Source organism: Neolamprologus multifasciatus, chromosome 1 (assembly GCF_963576455.1).
Source record: "Neolamprologus multifasciatus chromosome 1, fNeoMul1.2, whole genome shotgun sequence".
Taxonomy (NCBI): Eukaryota; Metazoa; Chordata; class Actinopteri; order Cichliformes; family Cichlidae; genus Neolamprologus; species Neolamprologus multifasciatus.
The window spans coordinates 30,995,821-31,005,270 of NC_140439.1; the positions used below are offsets into that span (position 1 = coordinate 30,995,821).

Genomic DNA, 9,450 nt, shown 5'->3' on the forward strand with positions numbered 1-9,450 from the left:
TTGTATGTGTGTGTAAGGGACTTAAATGTAATGCAGAAGTCCCTCTGAGGAAGCCAGTGTCACTAACCAAACATTGCTTTTTCGCCTCCTCTGTTGGGTTCAGTAAAGCTCCTCGATAATGTTGCAGTCCCAGTGGGTACACAATATCATCCTGATTTATGCAGGCCCTTCCATTTGTTATTGTTGTCAAATTTGATTACAATTACGTATATCAGAGCCCTTTTTGTTGTTGGTGATTGTTGCAGGGTGTTATAATCAGATTAGTGTGATACACCACAATAGGAGACACAGCTGCTTGAGAGGCTACAGGCGTCTGCTTGTGGGAGAAAAAAAAAGAGACTGGCTACTAACTAATAAAACTGAGGTGGATGGAGACGGTGAGGTTTTTTTTAGCAGTTGCTGTACACAAGCCAGCTAGATCACAGAGGCACACAGAGATTTTATAATTAAAATATCGAAAGGCTGTCATTTGCAAACTGGATTTTGTTTTGTTTTTTGGGGACGCCAAAATAGTTAAGTTAAGTCAAGATAAAAAATGTGTGCAGGTGTGCCCATTTTAATACTGATATAAAGCAATTTATGTAAAAACTGAACTGTGAGTCATGAAAAAACCATCACCATTTGAAATCAACATCAGCATCCAGTTTATTGTCATTGTACGCATTGCATAGATTTGTTGAACAAAAGGAATATTATTTGATTTCACTGAAAATCTGTTTGGCAGCATTTTATCTAATCCTTTTCATTGTCTTGCTACTAGTCTTCACCAACCTTTTTTTTTTTTTGCTACATTTGGCATCATCTCTGGCCTGCCATGACATTCTTTCTTTTTAAACAAAGGAGCCAGTGGTTATACTCCTCAGATTATCCCTAAGCCTGAGCTTACTCACCTTACAAAAGAAGTTCCCAAGGCTAAAGAGGAAAGTGGCAACTCTGCTCGTTATCGGGACACAATTCAAAGCTATGATATCGCATTATTGTCAAAAGATAAAAAATAATCATGTTCAATTAATTTCATTTCACAGGCAGAGATATTCAGAGCCACTCGGGGAGTCAAATTCTGTGCATGTACATCCAGCACACCAGAACTCAGCAGCCAAGCACACAGAAGAAGAAGCCATCGTGTGTGTGAGAGCGTCTGCTTGGAGATCGCTGCAGTAGAGTCACGCTCTCGCAGATAGCTCCGCTCTCAAAGTTCACTTGAATCGGTCACTTTGTGAAAAACAGGTGTTTTGTTTTGTTTTACCTGACGCGCCACATTTGACACAAACATAATTCCATAAAAGCCACTATCCATGACACACGTGCTGGCTCATCTGTGAAGAGGACATATATCTGAACAATGTTTTCACATTTTATAGCATTAACTGTTGCTGTGCAAATATTTTAAGGTCAGGCTTTCTTTTTTTCATCAAGACAATGCCAAACCAAATGCTGCATATGTTGCATGGCTTTGTAGTAAAAGAGGCTAGCCGCTCAACTGGTCTGCTTCCGTTCACATCTGTCACCTTATGAAAGCTATATGACCTTTGTCACCTTTATCATTTTTGAATTTGAACCCTGGAAAATAAACTCAGCCGATTATTAAAGAAAACCAGTTTTGCACAAGAGAGGAGAAAATATTTAATCATTGTTTAATTTGCATATAAGACAATAAATTAAGACTAAACTGGTGACTGGCTGTTTGCTGGCTAATATTGATGTTCCACGAAACATGGTTTTGGGGGGGGGGGGGATCATTATCAAACAGGGGTAGCAGCTGTTCTGTGGATTCTCCTCATGACTTGTCAGAAACATTGTGGGTGTGTTTAAGAAGAGAAAAGGAAAAAGGCCTAACTAGGAAGGAGGAGGATGCAGCCGCAGAGCTGGGCTTGTCAGTTCACATGATGAATGAATCAGTTTCACATCAGTCTAGTGCTGAGCAGCTATAATTGGATTATTTACACAGCAGAGGCACATGAGGTCTGGCCATCTTAACCCCAGGTGGTTTCTGAACTTCTGCTCTTAGGCTAGATTCTGGCCTACAGTCATTTTTTTGTGTTAGCAGTGTTAACTAGTTCTCCCAGTTAATGCTAATTAAGTCCGCACATCTGCACAGGCCATTGTGTCAGTGGCACAAGCATTTTTATCAAGTCCAATAAGAAATATGTGTTTTAGCGTAAAGATAAAGTTCTTCAACTCCAATGATTTTTATATTTCTTGAATGTTTGAGTTTCACTTTGCTAACTATTGTTTCTCAACGTTGAAGACTTTGTTTTAAAATTCATCCACTGAAAATGAAGAGGAGCTTTGTACACTTAAAATTTGAGATTAAAGCACATCTGTGAGTAGGAATTGTGACAACAAGGTCAATTTTGTTAGTTAAAACTCTTTAGAAGAGAGTATGAAAGTGGTAAAGATAACTTCCTGTGTAAAACTATAAGAGCATTTTGGTGACGACATAAAATGCATTTTATTTTAGAAAGAAATATGGAGAAGAGACTAGGAAAGGACAGATAATGTAGTTTATACTCTGACTATACATTGAAGTTATATGTTCAGTTTTATTTTGTTTCTTTTTAAATTTATTCCTTTTAAATGCACATAAATATCTAAGAAATTACTCTGATTTGTTTAAACAACCCCTTTAGAAATACCCTCAGTCTTACTGCTGAGTGCCATTTCATAATCTTCCAGGCGCAATTCAGTGTCACCCTGCTGCTGATGTGTAACTCACAGCTCATGTTGGGGAAGTTCAAGTGACTATCTAGAGCTTGAGAGTTTTTTTTGCCCCCTGAGCAGCACGAATATTCAGAGTGGCTGGTGGAACATGTAGTCAGGGAGATGTTTCTTTACAGCAATGCCTGTAACACCTCACAGTGCTGGAAGGGAATTTATGCATATAGAAATTCAGCTTGCTCAGAACAATCTTGGCAGAGGACAGATTCATTTTGTCATGAAGCATTTTCTGTTTTATTTTAGGCAGTAAAAGTTTTAATAGAAGGGGATTTTTAACATTGGATTAATATGTAAATTTCTACGAGGGCTCTTCTCGGTTATTGCTTATATGATGCTTTTATGAGTTTGATTTTGAAAATGAACAGAGCTATTGCAAATGAAATGTAATGTGATACCTGGACAAAGATTCAAGTGTGACCTCTGAAGAACTAAATAAAACAAAGTAGAAATGGCATTTTACCTCTCGTTGCATCTATATACATGCATTTTTTTATGTTGTTTTTAAGAACTCATTTTTGAGAATTTGACCCAAAATAGTACATTTCAGTAAAATGATCAAATCTTTACTATACCTTAGTTCTTCAAACCTCAGTAACGCTTACTACACCCAGGATCCTCATCACATTCTGCTGCAAAGTGGATTCTCTGTAATTATCACTGAAACCAGCCAGGCTACAGGCCCCCCACACACTTATTTACACTGATTAAAAACCAAAACAGTAATGTGTGCTGTCCAGTGAAAAAAAAGTACATACCCATCTTTTTGCATACTGCATAAATTCTCTGGAAAATTCCTCAGGATTGTTTTTTATTAGAGTAAAGTTCCCAGGAGCTGCTCAGCCAATAAAAAGCCAACAAGATAAAAGAGCAGGGAGGATTAGGAAGGGATGAAAGCTGTAAAATTTTCCATATTATCTTGTGAAAAGCTATGTTCTCTGCTCTCTCTTATTACATTTACCTTAATTATTCTGAAGGACGGAGCCAAAGTAGGAGTAATTTGAACTTTCAGCAAGTCATTCCCAGCACACTTAGTATTAATTCTGATACTTTTCGCTTTAGTATTTTGACATGCGTTTCTTTTCTCCATTGCAGAAAAAAAACTGCCAGTGACTTGGTTATAAATTAGTACATTGTTGTACAAAGACAACCTGGCTCTAACCCCTCCTTCTGCCCCCTGTGTTGCGTGTCTAAGAATCACACCACAAGTCATGGAGACTCATAAAAGCAGAGTTGAAAAGACACTGAAATATCTGAACCTTGCAAAGATAAACAAACTGAGGTATTCATTGCACTTTTTATGGGCTGTCCATAGAATTCTGTCCTCTTAGGACTTTTTGTTGCAATGTTAAGATTGCAGCATTGCATATCCCTTTGCACAATCAAAGACATGCATGCAGTGCACCCACATACAAAAGCAACTGCATCTGCACATGACCAAGTAAACTAAACTCCCATACAGAACCAGACACACACATACAATAAATAAATAGTTAAATAAATGGGCTTTACTTTGCCCAGTTCATGGATCAGTTTTCACTGTTTAGTTCTAAGAACCATCTGGGTCTCTCCTTTCAGTCTGCTCTGTGGAGCACAGATGCTCCTTTTGTGGTGTGCTCCAAATCCTAATAAGCAGTTAAAATATTTACCGAGGTGTTTTTCCCCCCACCAACCACGCTTTGCTCTCCTCTTTCTTCCTTTTTATTATTATTATTATTATTATTATTTATACCTTTTCACAGGCAAAAAATGGAGATGTCCACTAAATGTGATTGATTGGGCTTAAAAATGGCCATTATTGCCATTAAGCTCCACATGTCAGCTGCTGCTTTTGTGCTGGCTGTATTTCTAAGCTAACCAGTGATCCATGAGCGCAGACAGGAGGGGGAAGAATGTAATGCTCTGAAAGAAATGCCCATTTCTCTATGGATCCTTCACTTGATTAAAAATACAGCTGCAGACACTAGCATACAAGAGGCTGAGAGAGTCAAAGAAAGAGGAATGAGAAGAAAGCAGAAATGAGACAGAGAGCAAAGGGGAGAAGCCCTGATGTTATAAGAAAGGGAACTCTTGCTGAATCAGAAAAGTAACTTCTTTCAACTGACAGACAAGAAGAACAATGGCGTGGTAGGTGCATATGTGTACATGTTTAAAAGTTTGCACGTGCAATTATATGGCAAAGACCTAACCGAGTTTCCAGCACACATGGAAATCAAAAGTTGTGGAATGTGAGGTGGGGGCTGGTGTGAATCTGTTTACTGTTGTTGTTACTAAACAGCAGGTTGTCAGCCTGCTGCATGCAGTGAGTTACTGCTCATCATCTAGTGTAAAAATGTGTGAAAATAACCATTAAAACAAGGTTTAACGAGTGTCTATTCCACATGTAAAACTCTCATTAATTGTATTTTTTGCCGTTTTTTTGCACGTAACATTTTTCTTTATTCGTTTTGAGGCTTTATCAAACAGTAAAAAGAACATTATTTAGTAAAAAGTATTAAACTGACAAAATCATTTAGACTAAGAATAGAAACAACTGAAAAATCTGCTTTTTATCCATCTGTTTTAATGGTGTGTGATTCATTTACAAATCATATGAATGCACAACTTTTAACATCCTGATTGTGCATGGCTGGCATCATAATTGTGTGTTTAGATGATATGAGTAAGACATTACCTCATGGGAGATATAAACAGCATAGCCTCATAGTTGTGTGATCTAGTGAGTCATCACAGTCACACACTGTGTTTAGATTTGACTTCCTGGCTTTTGGACGTACTGTAAGTGGACTAATACGGAATTATTTAAGCTACCCAATGGACTAGATGGAGGTTTTTTGCCCACTTCAGGAATATGTTTTGGGGCATTGTTAAAAGCAGGAAATAGTAAGTTCACCACGCACTTCCTGTACAAAAGTTTCCACAACAGCTTCATTCCCTTTAGATTAAGGAAGAAGTAGAAAAAAAAAGGGAGGGGGGGGGGCACATGCTGCAGAATAACTTGCTCTACAAATCCTCATCCTTTGATAATTTTTCTCCCATATATGTATAAGGGTATATACTGCAGTACAGTGGAAATGTTTCATTGCTTACAGGTGCTTTGTTTGAAATAAGGCTTGTAATCAGAAAACTGGAGTGTGTGAAGCGTTGTCGTATCTACCTTATCTCTTGTAACGCAGAGGTGGTTCCTTGGTGTTGGATGACGTGATCCAGTGTCTCAGACCCACAAGAGACATTAAGGTGACAGTGGCAACAGGGCTCCAGAGTGCTCTATAAAAGTCATCAGTCATGTATGCTCAGCAGCTCTGCCCATTAATTTACTGTGTAGGAGGCGGCTGTCCACCTCCAAATCCTATTGAGTTTTCATGAGAGACAAAGAGTCTGCCCATGCAGGCATTTTATCTCACAAGTGACTAACCTGTACAGTATCAGTGACATGTTTTCCACTATTGTTCGCTAGATGGCACAGGATATGCTTGTGTCTGCTTGACTATATTTTCATAACTGCAGACCTGTGTTGATACAGTGCACACTGAGGACAGAAAACACCAGACTACGCACAGGGTGTGGAAAACATGACCTCACACGTGCTGTAGAAAGGGAAGATTCCAAGAGGTCAAAGCGCTGTTGTTCCTCAGAGGAGAAGTACGCCAGGGTCCCCGAGGCCATTGAGTGACCTCACCAGGCGATGGATCGAGCAGAGGGCAATCTGCTCAAGACGCCCACCAGCAGCCCATCGCTGACGCTACAGCTGGAAAGTGGATGCAGCAGAATTATTCAATCCAGAGCAGCTAAGTGGTCTGCAGGTTTTTATTCTGCGCTGATTAGATCCTTGTCTCATGTTGAAGCTGCACAGTGAAATCAAACTGGTCTTTAATTGTAATGAAAACCAGTGCACATCATGGCTTTTTGTTGTCTAGACAAGTACAACACAGCTGTGCTACATGCGCTACATTTTTTATTGTCGATTTTTCTTCCTCTTCTTTTCCTCTTCTTTATTTGGTCAGTTTGAGTCACAAAGTTATCACCGACCTAAGGAATTCAACAACAATGTTCATGTAGGCACATAATTTATACCATCAGCAGTTACATCCATAATGTTTCATAACCAAGTGAATCCCCAATCCTAGGTCTAGTGGTAATTTGCACAGCTGGTTCACCAAGGCAGTGAACTTTGTGACTACTTTTTTTTGGAGTTTATTGTTTAATGATTATAGAAGAAGACAGTGGATTCCAAACTCCTGTTGACATTGCACATCAATGATGCTCACCCTATCATGCCTGACTGACTGTTTCTTTTTCCCCCACCTCTGGCAATATGTCTTTGGTCTCCTTTAAAATAAGTCATCTCTTTTGCTTCCTGTATCTTATCCTTCCCTCCCCTGGCCATCACTCTCTTCCTTTTCTTAGCGAGACTGAATTTACTTGGTGAAGCAGATGCCACGTGGGCCCCCTTTTATAGCTCTACACCGTTTGTTTTATTTATCTGACAGGCGTCCCCCCGTATTGTCCTGGGTTATCAGCGCTCTCCTGCAGATCGCGTTACTGCCTGTGTGAGGCTCTGACCCATCTCAGGGTTCACCTTTAAATCTGATTCTTATCATTACCTCCGTGATAAATAGTCAAGGCTTAGGAGAAGATTACTCGGCCTGTCCCGTTCCCCTTTTCCCACTGTCAGCAGTGCTCTCTTTTGGGCCCCAAGCTGTCATCCTAGTCTCAATCAGGAGGAAGGCAAGTAGGCAAGTACTCAACTGTGTTCCTCTAAAGATTTGGTGACTTTAGAAAAAAGGGGGGGTAGAGGGGGACTACCAATGTTCCCATGTGAATGGTCTCTTATCTCCAGTGGGCGTCCTTAAAACCCTCTTCCCACTCTGCCTCGCTCCTCAGAGAGTTAGTCAGCACATCGTCATACTGACAACTGAGCTCCCACATCGATTTTTCACACGGTTCTTATCTAGGGCAATAGTTTCAAAAAGGTTTTTTTTTTCTTTACTAATGAAAGTGGTGTCATTTCAGATGTAATACACATACCTGCTATTCCCACTCTCTCACCTGTGCGTGGCGTTATCTGCCACGAGTTCGCTTCACTTTTGTTATCTTTTCCTGCTTTTCTGTTGCTTTACACCTGTGCTTCTCACCCAAAAATACGAGATTTTGTTATAGGAATACACCTGCCGCTTTAGACTGTATAACACAGTGGAATTGCAGCAAACATGTTTCCTACAACTACCTCTAATAATGGTTGTTTTGCATTTTTTGCCAAATGGAATTCTCTTGTCTAGTACTGGCATTTGCAGAAAATCTTTGCTGCACATGAGAATTAACAAATCAAATCTCCTTCCAGGTTTAGTCGGAGGGGTTTGTGTGAGATCTTAGCAAGAAGGTGTTTTACTGTTTGTGGTTCACTAACATAACAGCATTGCATTGCATCAATGATTAGCATTTTGCTAAACCCTGTCTGTAGTTAATGCACCAATAACTATGAACTAATAGTTAAGTAACAGTTAACTGATGTATTCAGTAATCATTTGTGAAGTTTGTGTCATCCCTATTGCGAAATCAGTTGGTAATTTATTATAAGCAACCTTTACTCAGGACTTTTTATTAAGTGTAAAAGATTTTTCAACTTTACATTAATAGCCACAAAACTTACTTAAGTGATTAAATAACTGTCATGTGTACAGTATTAGAAACCTAATAATTTAGGCCCAGGCAAGGATGAAGGAACAGGGAAACCTCTACATGAAGAAAAACAGCGTAACCACAAACATCACCTGATAAAATGGTTTAGCTTTGAACGCTGTGGCATGCATTACAACATTTAATATTTGAATTAGAAATGTCAAACTCATTTTACACCATAGCCCACTTTTATCTGAAACTTGGCTCTTTAACTACATAATAAATCTTTCAGATATCTTTTCTTATAAGAAAAAGGAGTGAAATTTCATCAGTAGAGCTCAGTTTTTCTACATGAGAGGGGAATGCTGCTGTAGAAAATTAAAGAAATGTATCAGGACAATTTATCTACTTTGGTGTGGTATGAATAACCTCTTTATCCTTCACATTTTCCAGAGCAGTCCAGTGGGCTCGATCGTAGTCTTTGCCAGGCTGATTCGGCCCCCCTCCTAGTATTTGACACCCCTGCTATAAATTATAATGTAATGAATAATTAATCATTTTAATTCACATTAGCAAATTATTGCTAGCTGTGCATTAAGTAATGTTTACCTAATGTCAATTAATGCTCCCTTATTTTGTAATTTTTTTGGACAAACACCTGCATGTTGCTGATGAGTATACAAGATATCACTGTCTTAGAGAATTAGTGTAACAAACCTCTGAGTATGTGCATGCTTGAAATGTAATTATTAATTTTTCACTGTATTTTGTTTGCACTACAAGCAACTATCTGTGTTTAAATAATATTTATTAAGGCTATTTTCACACTGAAAGGAGGAAATGTATGGTTCTGCCTGATATGCAGTTTAATAAGAATATTAAACTTTTTTTTAATTTTAGCTGGCAGAAGCTTATGCCATGTCTTTAACTGGTGTAGTATAGCAGTTTATGTGTGCATGTCTCCTCATAATCCGTGTCAAACACTATGTTCAAGTCAGTGGTCAGTCCTGTGACCATTCTACCCTGCTGACTTTGATTGATGGTCACTAACAGGCAGTCCTGCGGTCCACCTCAGGGAAATATGGAATTCATTATTTAGTTTCCCATGTGAGGCCA

The 9,450-nt window shown here is 38.9% G+C and overlaps 1 long non-coding RNA gene across 1 annotated transcript in view; it reads left to right on the plus strand.

Moving 5' to 3' along the window:
• The window catches only part of LOC146526050 (uncharacterized), a 74,354-nt gene extending 68,680 nt beyond the window's left edge, over positions 1-5,674 (plus strand). The window contains exon 3 of the long non-coding RNA XR_014872016.1: positions 1,026-5,674. This is a non-coding gene — a long non-coding RNA (uncharacterized LOC146526050). The remainder of the gene's footprint in view (positions 1-1,025) is intronic.
• The last annotated feature ends 3,776 nt before the right edge of the window (positions 5,675-9,450 follow it).